Here is a 12,307-nt window from a genome sequence, read left to right as displayed (position 1 = left end):
TATGGGTGCTTTAGTTTGGGTTCCTATTGCTATGTAGAGACCCCATGACCATGGCGACTCTTATGAAAAAAGACATTTCATTGGAACTGGCTTACAGTTCCAGAGGTGTAATAGTCCATTGTGATGAGAAACATGGCAGAATGAGCTGAGAGGTTTACTTTTGGATGCATAGGCAGCAAGAAGGAAGGTTGAGACACACTTCTTCCAAAAAGACCACACATACTCCAACAAAGCCCTACATCCTCATAGTGCCTCTCCTTCACGGTTTCTGTCCCAGACTCCTGCTTTGAGTCTCTGACCTGACTTTCCTTAGTGATGAACTATTACCTGAAAGTATAAGGCAGATAACACTTTTTGTCCCCTAAATTTCTTTTGGCTGTAGTATTTGCCATAGCAACAGAGAAGCAAACTAGGGTAAATACCCAAATCAGTAATCAAGATGGCAAATATTGGTGGAGTCAATATGTCTCAGACTTTGTGCCAAACGATACATCTGGCTGCTTATTTGACCTCATAAAAATTCTGGGGCAAATTTTAGTGTTATATCCAAACAAAGAAGCTGATATGCAAAAGGGATAAGATTTGCTCAAGGTCACAGGGCTTGTAGTGATAGGTCTACAACAACAGGTAGTCTGGTTCCACAGCCTGAGAGGTCTCACTCCTTATCTAACAACATCTATCTCCCAAGCTCTTTGAGTCTCTGAACTTCAAAATTAGGAGTCATTACATGTTGACAGAAATAATGTCTTCCCCCAAAACAACTATATTTTCTAGAGTAGCATAAAGAATGGCCCTGGTTTTATTTCCAAAACCACTTAATGAAATGGGTCACAGACTCAGTTCACATCATCTGAGGAACTTCCAGGATCCCCAGTGCACTACAGGCACACATCAATTACATCAAAGTATGGTGGGAGCCATGCATTTGATCAGTTTTCAGAGAGAGATTCATGGAGGATGATTCTATTACATAGGATATCTGGGAAAGACTGGTTTAAGACAGCATCGTGGGAAACGGGGCAACTAGATACTTTGGAGAACTCTTGCTTGTACTCTGTCATGTCTCATGCTCTGTAACCTGTGGAATGCACCAGTATGATATAGGAAAAGAGCTAAATAAGATCTTAATGTGGGAGCTGGAAAGATGGCTCAAGTGAAGATTTTTTTTTCTGTTTTTCCATAGTTTGGTTACCAGCATTCACAATGGACAGAACACAACTACCTCTAACTTCAGTTTCAGGGTCTCTTACACCGTTCTCCAGGCTCCCATGGGCACCTGCATGGTTATATGGTGCACATATGTCCATGCAGACACACACACACATACACACATACACATTCACATACACACACACACACACACACACACAGAGAGAGAGAGAGAGAGAGAGAGAGAGAGAGAATGTAACACTTTTTAAGGTCCTTGTGTTGTGTTGAAAACACGTACATCTGCACTCATGGATCACAAAAAGGATCTTGAGGACCTCAGAAGCTTTCCAACCCTCACTCTGAGAATCACTACACTGTACTGCATTGCGCTAGCTACTGCTAAGTACTGAGGCACTTCCTGTGTCATTTCAACTGTTATGGCTGCCCACAGGAGGTGTGCCTTCCGTCTCAGACATGAAAGTGAAACCCAAAGCAGCCAACTTTTTTAAGAGCACAAAGGGTATCTCATTTAAAAACAGGATATGAATTAAGATCACCACATGCAACTCTCAAATTTTACACTATCTTGGGTATAGGGAGAATCATACCCTGTTCAAATGAATAAACTAACAAGCTTTCCTTAGATTTCTGCTCTAAGGTGGAAGGAGCTGATGTGTGCTCTAAGCTGAAGGTGTATGCATGCAGGTGAGGGGCAAGGGAGGTGAGTTTTTATTTCCCATGGAGAGAGGTTCTGGTGAAAGAATATTTGGTAACTGAGTGAGTGATATGCAGATATATGAGGCTTTAGAAGTATTTAAAGGTGAAACTTGACACATGACGGTAAGGACTGGTAATTTAGACCAAATACTAAATGCCATTTTATCATGCACAGTCACATGACTTGAACATATTTAAACATCACAAGCTTTAAATCCCTAGGCTAAAATTCAGCAACACCTACCTAGTTCTGTGAGCATTCAGCCCTTGGAAAGTAAAGTCACTAGATAAATGGTGTAGGGGCTTATAATCAGGATATTATTGCTTTTAAAACATTATTTTCTTGTTTTCTAGCAGTGCATTTGGGGACCAGTTTCTCCATTTCCAAAGTGTTGCTTTCTCTAACCATAAAACAATCAGTTGATACTGTGTATGTGTTATCAGACTTTCTATGCAGGCAGTGCTTGGCATATACATGGGAATTTGATGAATGTTAGTCCTGTTAAAAATGTGAAGTATTTCCTCAGAGCGCAAAGAACTAAAAAACAAATGTTAAATACTTAAAGTTACAGTGCAACATAGTATCTTCAGGCCTGTAGCCAGATTTTATTATACTTCAAAACTGAGCCTCAGTTCTGAGGGACCTGCTTCTCCCTTCCCAATGCACTGAAACAAAATCCCATCCCACAAAATCCAGATTGTCCTGGGTGTCAGGGCTTTGCTCAGGAGTTGGCAGTATGCCATCACTTTACTCTCTAATTCTGAACTGCCTGCTAGTCATCATCAGCATGGCAGATAGAGCCAAACAGAACTTTTAGGTCCCAAGACATTGCAGAAAGAACAAGACCCAGAAAAGCCTAGCCCTGCTTTTAAAGAACATGGAGACCAAAGGCTGAGTAAGAAGAGGACACAAATAATCAGGATGTAGAATGTATTCTTCCAAAGAGGGAAACACAGTATTGAGAGATGGGGTGGGGGTGGTAGATGTGGAGCTGCAAAAGCTAACTGGATAAGAGTTGTTACATTTTTGTGGACACTGACAGTCAAAAACTCTTCAAAATTGGAGCCACGGAATTATAAGAGTATAGTTCAAAGGAAAAATGTTAAGTGTTATAGAATCAACAACATGTCAATCATAAAACAGGAAAAAGCATAGAATCAAAGGCAGTTGACAAGTCCTAATTGTGGTGGGTATTTGAGCACACTAGGTCCAAATAAGCAAAGACAACTCAAGTCTGAATTCAAGATAGTTTGGGAGGCATTCCCATTGAGCTAAAGTCAAGTGGCTAGAAAGACTAGAAGAGCAAACAGCCTAAGACTGGAGGAAAATGGGACTTGGATATGACGACTGGGTTACATACCTGTGGGTCAGGACTCTCAAAGGCCATACATTTGCCAGGCTTTACCCTGCCCCCACATGCAGTACACTGAAAGGTGCCTATCTCCAGCCCACCCACCATGCCTGGATATGAGTCTCATCTACAGCCTGGGCCTGGAGAGCTCTTGTTTGGATACATTCCTAAAGATCTTAACTTAGAAAAGTTAATTCTCAGTGTGACAGTGCTGAGCAGTGGGCCTTAAGTGATGATTGGTCTGTCACAGGTCTCTGCCTTTATAATGCTAACACTGTTACCATGACAACAAGCTAACATCCATCCCAAGTCCCCTCCATGAATGTGTGTTCTCTTGCTGGTCAGTCTAGGATGTCAGAGCATGAAAACCCTAGACATCCCAGACTCCTAAACCTCAATAAGTCTCTGTTATTTATAAATCTATAAAAGTCTTAAGATATTCCACTGAGGCGGCCAAAACAGACTCTGACATTATGTCATTATATCCAACACATTGCAATAAATACAAAGAGAGTCTGTGACCTGAGTTTTCTGAATGGCAGTAAGTTCTCTACCTAACTAGCAGCTTGTTCCACTAATAAACAACTTCAGCATTTTTGTTTACGTTCCACCAAAACCAGCCTCTCCAGAAATACTACTGCTCAGTGGTCCTAATCATACAGCTCTAAACCATCTTAAATGACAGAGAGAGGGGAAAAAAGAGAAGAGAGAGTGGGGTGAAATAGCCTCATATTAGTATAGTTATTGTGTTTCATCCTTTAGGTAAAATGGAGAAAGTGTTCATTTGAGTGAGGTAACTTAGACCCCAAAAGGACATGCATGGTATGTATTCACTAGTAAGTGGATAGTAGCTAAAAATGTAAAGAATGCCCAGGATACAATCCACAGAACTCAAGGAGGTTAACAAGCGAAAGGGCCCAAGTGAGGATGCTTCAATCCCATTTGGGAGGGAGAAGAAAGCAATCATGGGGGCAGGGTGGGGGAAGCAGAGGGAGGAAGGGGAACATGATCAGGTATGGGGTAGGGGAAGAAGCCCTGAAGACCAGTAGAATGGATGAAAATATGCCACCTGAGGGGGTGGGAGGTGAGGGAACCCTCCAGAATGCACCAGAGACATGGAAAGTGAGAGAGAGTGAGGACTCAAAGGGAGGGTCCTTAGATGAAATGTCCTACAGTGTGGAGAGGGAACTTGTAGAGTCCACCTCTAACAGAAAAACAGGGCATCAAGTAGAGGGATGGGGTTGTCATCCCACAGACAAAAACTCTGACCCAGAATTGTTTCTGTCTGAAAGAACTGCAGGGACAAAAAATGGAGAAGAGACTGAGGGAAAGGAGATCCAGTGACTGGCCCAACTTAGGATTCATCTCAAGGGTAGGCTCCAAGGCCTTGACACTATTACTGAAGCTATGGGATGTTTGCAGGCAGGAGCCTAGCTTGCCTGCCTAAAGAAAGTCCCAAGCAGCTGAGACAGAAGCAGATACTTACACCCAACCAATGGACTGAAGTCGGGGGGCCCCTGTGGTTGAATTACGGAAAGGCTGGAAGAAGCTGAGGAGGAAGGTGACCTCATAGGAAGACCAGCGATCTCAACTAACCCTAGCCTCTGAGATCTCTCAGACACTGAGCCACCAACCAGGCTGCATACACTAGCTAGTCTAAAGCCCCTGACACATATACAGCAGAGAACTGCCTGGTCTGGCCTCAGTGAGAAAAGACTTGTCTAACCCTCGAGAGACTTGAGAACCCAGGGACTGGGCAGGCCTGGTGGGGGTTAGAGGGAACATACTCTTGGAGACAGGAGGCGGAATGGAATGCTGAACTGTGGGAGGGTAGACATGGAGGAGTTAATGACTGGATGATGAAAAATAAATAAAACAAAAACAGCTTTAAACCAAAAGAAAATTAATGAAAAAGTCTAACATGAGGTTGTATATGGGAGAGAGGATAAATCTTGAGAAAATCTAATATTTGCCTCTCAAATGTTTACAGACTTTCCCCACGTCACCAACTTCTTCTGCTTCACTACTTGCTCTAACACTGAAGTCAGCCATTACAGCTCTAAGCAAAACTGCAAAGAGAGGGAAGTGGGAAGGAGAAGGGTGGGCTCATATGTAAACGTGCTGTCTCGGTTCATAGCACCTGAAATGGGAGCTGAGTCTTGCCTCACGCTTCTGGGTGCATGTTCTATGGAGACAAATTAGATTTCAGGCCATTTCTGCTAAATTTGACATTAAGATTTACATGGCCCTCTAGAGCTTTGAGTATGAGCAAATGATGGTACTGTTTAAAAACCAACAAATACAACACTCCCAAATGTACCTGATCAGGGATCCTGAATCTTTGCATGGGTGCCCCACCACCACCTACTCAGCCCCAAAAGTGAAACATGAAGGTAAGGTCAGGCTCTAACAGCCCATCTCTGGAGAATTTCTAGCCCTCTTCCAGCCCTTAGGGACCCACCATCCACACCTGCTTACAGGGTGGGGGCTACAGAAGTTCTTCTAATTAAGGTAGCATGAAGCACACCAGGGAGTCCCCAGGGTAATTTTTAAGAAGTGAAACCTCCTGATAAGGCAGGAACATTTTTGTATGTCCTTTATGTCAAAGCAAAGTGATTGGAGCAAATCTCAAGGTAGCAGAAGGGGCTAATTTCTTGTCGCCTGGTGTCAATCAGAGGTACCACTCTGGGCCTGGTCTATTCTCACTCATCTTCAAGTACTTGAGATAGAGGAGGCCAGCTGATCTCAGCCGTGAGCTGCTAATTTGGCCCTTGAGCCTTGTAGCCTTGGAGACCCAGGTAAGGATTGAGTTTGCTCTGTTTTAGTGACTCTAATATAAAGAAAGGCGGGATGAAAAGAGGAGTGGTTTTAGAGACTAGAAAGTCAGCTCTGAGTCTGGGGTGTCCCTGGTGAAACTTTCAAATGGCAGCGTGATTTAAAGTATGGTGACTTCAAGGCTGGATGGCCCCCTACTAACTGCTCCCCCTCTGAAAAATGACTGTGGGCAATGGGTGGTGAGCAGATTCTAACATGGAGAGAAGGTCTCTAGAATGTTGTGCTCAACCTAGGGTTCTATCACATAGAGGCTGCATAACCTTGGATGAGGTTACTAAACTTCTCCATGCCTCAATTTCCTCATCCATAAAGTGGGAGCAATATCAAGGTCCCCTGCATCATGAAAATTAAACCTAAAGATTGTTCTTTTTCATTACAATGAAACCCAATGTCTAAAAATTGTTCTTATTTTGGGCTTGTACCACAGTAAGAGCCAAGATTTTAAACCCTATAAAATACAAAACAAACAAGACTTTATATATTCATGTTCATTTAAGAAAATACTAGTGATGTATTATTTTTAAGTATACAGCTAATATGTGTGGAGTTATTTAAAATTTATATTGAGAAAAATGTATTTTCACTATTGCTGTAGACGAGCATCTACATAAGACTTGATTGTTGTTTTATATCAAACAACTTTTATAATACTTATTTTTATTGTTATAATATTTTATAAATTTTAAGAAATATGACAAAAAAGATATTGTAGGTATTGAAGGGGGTCTATGAGAGGAGCGGTGGTACAAAAGGGGAACAAGAATGTGATTCAATTCTATTTAATTAAAATATGTTGTTAAATGTTAAAAAATTCAGATAAATTGAAATCATGTAACTTTTCTCATCATAATGCAATAAAAGTTTAAAAAAATAAATAAATATAATTTTTAAAAAAAGATTGTTCTTTTTAGGACTGCCTGAGACCAAATTAGATAATAACCCTGACCACAAGAATATAACCCCATTCCTTTTGCTTCAGCTGAGTTTGTTTCCAAAGATAAAACTTCACTGTAAGCATACATAGATAGTGTTAAACCTTACTATCCAGCATTTTCTACATGGCATTGGAATACTGAGCACAAATCCTGTTTTCTATCAATTAGAAGCCAGGGGTGACATTGGGTGCTGGAGACAGGATAGAGGGATTGACTTTAACCAGGTGCTAATGCGTTCCTGAAACTAAACAGTAAAATAAGTGTGTATGTGGAGGCAAGGTGGGTGGAACGAGAGACAGAGACAGCAGACAGATAAACAGACATAGAGAGACTTTCCCTATTTTCCTTCTAATGGTCTTGTTTCACCGAGGGTCGGGTGAAGTGGAGGTTATCACTTTGTGAATAAAAAGCATCCTGAGCATTTATCTGCCAAAGGGAGACGCTGAGCTTGATGGTCTGTTTAAGATTGAGCTCACAGCATCATGAGAGGCAGGTTTGCCATATAATCCTGCACAATTCCCTTACTGGATTGGCACTGTGTATCAGGAGTTACATGTCACACTAAAATGAAAATAGTTGTGGAAAAGTAATAAACATGAACAGCTGTTGACTTTGAAGAAGCTCTTACTATCAGCCAAGGAATAGCCTGAGGTAACATGATGGTCCTTTTATGGAGGTTGACAGAACATGGAGAGAGATGAGGAAAGACTAGCTCAAAGCTTTTGCAGATTCAGCAAAGGGAGCAGGAGACATGTCCAAGCATGACTGCTGAGGGCATGGGCTCTCAAAGTCATCCAGAGCTGGACTGCAATGAGGAGTCAGAAGAGTGTCTCAAGAAAGCAGTCGAGAGTTAGAGACAGTGAGGTGGGTCGGTGATAACGGAGCTCAGGAAGAGCATGACTTAGAGGGTGATGTGTCTCAGTTGCTTTGTGGAGCATATATTAGAAAATGTATTGAAGGAAAACAGTAACCACAGCATTTCTAACAGTTCTTACATTGACTTGCTTATTTATTATTTAGTATGTATGCACAAATGTGCACATATGTAGAAGTCAGAGGACAACCTGCAGGAATCAGTTCTCTCCTCCTATCATGTGAGTCCTGGGAATGGAGCGATGAGATAAGCTATCTGGCTGGCCTGATCCACAAGATTTTTTTCTTATGCTATACCAGGAAAGGAAATGAGAATCAATATATAGGTGATACTATGTAGGGGAAAGATCCATGTGTAAGAGGTATGACAGAGATGGAAATGGCATGATGTTGCTATTGCCTGAAATGTAAGGGAGCTGAAGGAGCAGGAGTAAAATCAGTCTCCAAGCCTGTGTGTGTGTGTGTGTGTGTGTGTGTGTGTGCATGTGCACACGCATGCACTTGCAGGCACATCCAAGCACACACATGTGGAAGACAGATTAACATTAGATACCTTCTTCAGTCACAAAACAAGGTCTCTCCCCACCTTGGAACTTATAAATCTGGCTAGACCGGCTGGCCAGCAAGCCCAAGGGATCTGCCATCTATACTTCTTCGGCACTAAAGTTACAAGTGCATGCTACCAAAGTCGGCATTTTATGCAGATGCTGAAATCCACACGCAGTTCTTCATGCTCGTGAAACATGACTTAACCATCTCACAAAACCCCTGGTTCCAACGTCTCAAGTCTGTGCTGAGGCACTGTGCCCAGAAAATGCCACAGGCTACAGCGCAACCTTTATACAGAGAAGTTTTGGGTGAATGGCAGAATCTAGTTGAAGAGTATCAGGGGCTGTGTGAGGGAGGAGGAAGTTGGGGGAAAGGGTAGAAAGAAAAAGTTTAAAAAGCTGAAGTGAAGAAAGGGGAAATGGGGTGGTAATGGGGGACACTGCTGTGTTTTAAAATGAGAGGTTGGGGACTGGGAAACAAGGTGGCATAATGAGGGCCAGTAGTAATAGTTATTCTTTGAAACCTTATTATTGTATCAATCACAGGACAACTGCCTCTTATCCTAACTTTATAGAGATCACAAATGTAGGCAGCTCTTTCTACTACATACTGCCACACAAGGAGTGAGAGTAGATCCCAGAAAGAAGGGATTTCTGGAAAGAGGAAACATCTACTGGAAGGAAATGGACTGAAAGGGTTAAAGAAAGAATGTAAGATTCACCCGCAGTCATAGCAAGGGGCAGGGAGAATAAATGCAAAGTTATTTTGAGTGGCAAAGGGGGAAGTTGAGGTTGGAGGGCCTCAAGTGTCTCAGAAGATGATGGGATTATTGGACCTAAGAGTCATTATTTAAGCTCAAACCAGAGAAGATACTGTAAGAGCTTCAGGAGATAGAGAAAAAAAAATGGTTGTGCTTTTAGAAGTCAAAGGAGTTTGTGGGAGCTTCAGTGAGTGATAAGATGGAGTGGTGTGTGAACAAATTAAGTCATTTCAGTATCAGTATTGATTTTCATTTTTGTGAAAATAAAGCCCATATTGTCATATTTGACCAATGTGATCCGGAATCCTACCCATCTACCAAACAATCTTTGCTGTGAGCTGGAGTCTACTGAAGCAATTTTTTATGATTTTTTTTTTTAAATAAGGCAATGATGCAAAAACCTACATTTGTGGGAGTATGTAGACCATATCTAGCTTCATCTGTTGCCATTAAATGTAATTTTATTGCACCAACCTGTAGTACCCTCATGTGTGTGAGAAAGGGAGGGAGAAGAGGGAGATCATTAGAATAAGATGGCATATAAAAGCAATTGTTTTGACTATAAAATATTTTGTAGTAATAGTTATTCAACACTTTGTAGAAATATAGTTATTACGAAGATGTTATACTAACAAAGATATTTTTCTCTCCATGCTATTACTGCCAATAGACCATACAGACACCCTCACTAGACTTTGCCTAAATAAAAGGTTTATCTCATTAATGACACAGACTCAAGTCTTAATAAGCAGCTGGTAACTCTGGTGGAATTATAATAATGGTAGCCAATCATTTCCTTCACCCTGAACAATCAATGATCTTGCATTTGTAAGTTATCATCACTAAAATTAGTTCCCTAAATTGGAGTGAAATGACTTCTATCTCATTCCATAGTTGCCAAAAGATCTTGGGAAAATAACTTATGTGAACTTCTATTAACACATCCACTAAAAGATGATACAATACCTCCTGGGAGGGAGGTATAAGAAAAACTGGAACTAGCACAACTAATAACCCTGGGACACAGTACATGCTCAGATAAACAACTGTGGTCATACAATCTAGCCTGGGGATCCACAGAGTGAGGTATAAGGTCTTTGCAAAAGGATGCCCCATGTCCAGGAGAAGGATCCAGATTTGTGACGTGAACAAACTGGTTTCTGAGATTTTTCTAGTTCTAAACCAGTATTCATTTGCGAACTCCTTGGTGGGCTATAAAAAAAATTTTTTTTTTGGTTAGTGGTCTCGTGGGATGGTTTGTGGCATGAAACAGATTCCCCTGGGCCAAATGACAGCTGCTAATTTAAACCAGTGGGTAAATGAAGTAAGAAATGTTTCCCTAAAGCCCATGTTGCAGACAGGTCCCATTCTGTGGTACTTTAAGTCATTCAGAGTGTGCATATTTTAAAGGAAAAAGAAGAGAAACAGAACTGTTCCCCATAGGAGTCAGAGCAGTGAGTCTGCAGTTCAGTTGACAAGTGAGGGGCTTTTTTCAGATCATTAGTAATTATACAACTTCAAGTGAGTTACCTAACATATCTGTCCTTGTCTGATTCATCTCTTGACTCCTCTACTGGGCTCAGAAGAGCCGGCCCAGGAGGAATTTCTTTGTACTTATAAACTAGGACGAAGTGTAAGAGATTCAACTGCCTAGCCCTCCATGTGGTTAGATTCAGCAACCTGGCTAGACACTCTTAATTCCACAGCTTACAAATTAACATATGTATTTTCAGTATTGCTGTAGACAAGCATCTACATAAGACTGTTAAATTGATTGTTGTTTTATAGCAAACAACTTTTATAATACTCATTTTTATTGTTATAATATTTTATAAATTTTAAAGAATATGACAAAAAAGATATTGTAGGTATTAAAGGGGGAGTCTCTGGGAAGAGTTGGGGTACAAAAGGGAAACAAGAATGTGATTTAATTCTATTTACTTAAAATATGTTTTTAAATGTTAACAAATTCAGAAAAATTGAAATTATGTAACTTTTCTCCTCATAATGCAATAAAACCTTAAAAAAATATTAGCCAGATGTGTGGCCCTACAGAGGGATATCCAAGGTGCAGAAACTAGCAATGAGATTCAAATATGTGGTTGACATAACCAATGGATGGATACTCCCAACACAAGACACATAAAGAAAGCTAAATAGCCTTAGCCTGTGGGAGATGGGAAGAATGTGGCTCATTGTCTCATCACTTCAGAGGCAGCTCATGAGGTCACTCACTACCCTCTTCCCCTGTCCTAGGCACATATGTCCACTCACTTCTTATGATAATTTTATGGGAAGAACACTGTTCTCATTTTATACATGCATAAAGTAAAAACTACAGCTTAAACGTGTATAACAAGAATTTCAACAAAGCAGCTAATTATTTTTTCAGATACGGGTACTTTGCATAAATCTAGCATCCCTTTAATGTTCACTAAGAAGCTATAACACATGAGCAATGTTTTAGATAGTGGTCAAGAAGCAACAACATTCTCAAAATACAATCCACAAACCACAAGAAACTCAAGCAGAAGGAAGAACAAAGTCTGGATACTTTGTTCCTTCTTAGAAGAGGGAACAAAATACCCATGGAGGGAGTTGCAGAGACAAACTATGGAGCAGAGACTGAAAAAAGGACAATCCAGAGACTGCTCCACCTTATATTCAATCATCAAACCCATACACTATTGTGGATGCCAGCAAGTGCTGGCTGACAGGAGCCTGATATAGCTGTCTCCTGAGAGGCTCTGCTGGTGCCCAACTAATATAGAAGTAGAGGCTCACAGCCATCCATTGGACTGAGTACAGGTTCCCCAATGAAGGAGCCAGAGAAAGGACCCAAGTAGCTGAAGGGTTTGCAGCCCCTTATGAGGAACAACAATATGAACTAACTAGTACCCTCAGAGCTCCCAGGGACTAAACCACCAACCAAAGAGTACACATAGTGGGACCCATGGCTCCAGCAGCATATGTATAGTAGAGGATGACCAAGCTGGTCATCAGTGGGAAGAGAGGACCTTGACCCTGTGAAGGTTCTATGCCCCACAGTGTAGGTGAATGCCAGGGCCAGGAAGCAGGAGAGCGTGGGTTGGTGAGCAGGGGGAGGGGGAAGGGAACAAGCCCCCCCCCCCCCCCCC

At 41.4% G+C, this 12,307-nt stretch overlaps 1 protein-coding gene and 1 long non-coding RNA gene across 2 annotated transcripts in view; one reads left to right on the top strand and one right to left on the bottom strand.

Annotated features, from left to right (window-relative positions):
- The window catches only part of LOC116103584, a 50,291-nt gene that overhangs the window by 29,283 nt on the left and 8,701 nt on the right, over positions 1-12,307 (bottom strand). The gene's annotated exons all lie outside the window — the stretch shown is intronic.
- Ms4a1 (membrane spanning 4-domains A1) overlaps positions 5,813-12,307 on the top strand; it is a 16,195-nt gene continuing 9,700 nt past the window's right edge. Inside the window, exon 1 of the mRNA XM_031389763.1 lies at positions 5,813-6,016. The gene's annotated coding sequence lies outside the window, so the exon portion shown is untranslated. The remainder of the gene's footprint in view (positions 6,017-12,307) is intronic.

This window comes from Mastomys coucha, unplaced genomic scaffold, assembly GCF_008632895.1.
Source record: "Mastomys coucha isolate ucsf_1 unplaced genomic scaffold, UCSF_Mcou_1 pScaffold21, whole genome shotgun sequence".
Lineage (NCBI taxonomy): Eukaryota > Metazoa > Chordata > Mammalia > Rodentia > Muridae > Mastomys > Mastomys coucha.
This window is presented reverse-complemented; position numbering and strand designations above follow the sequence as displayed.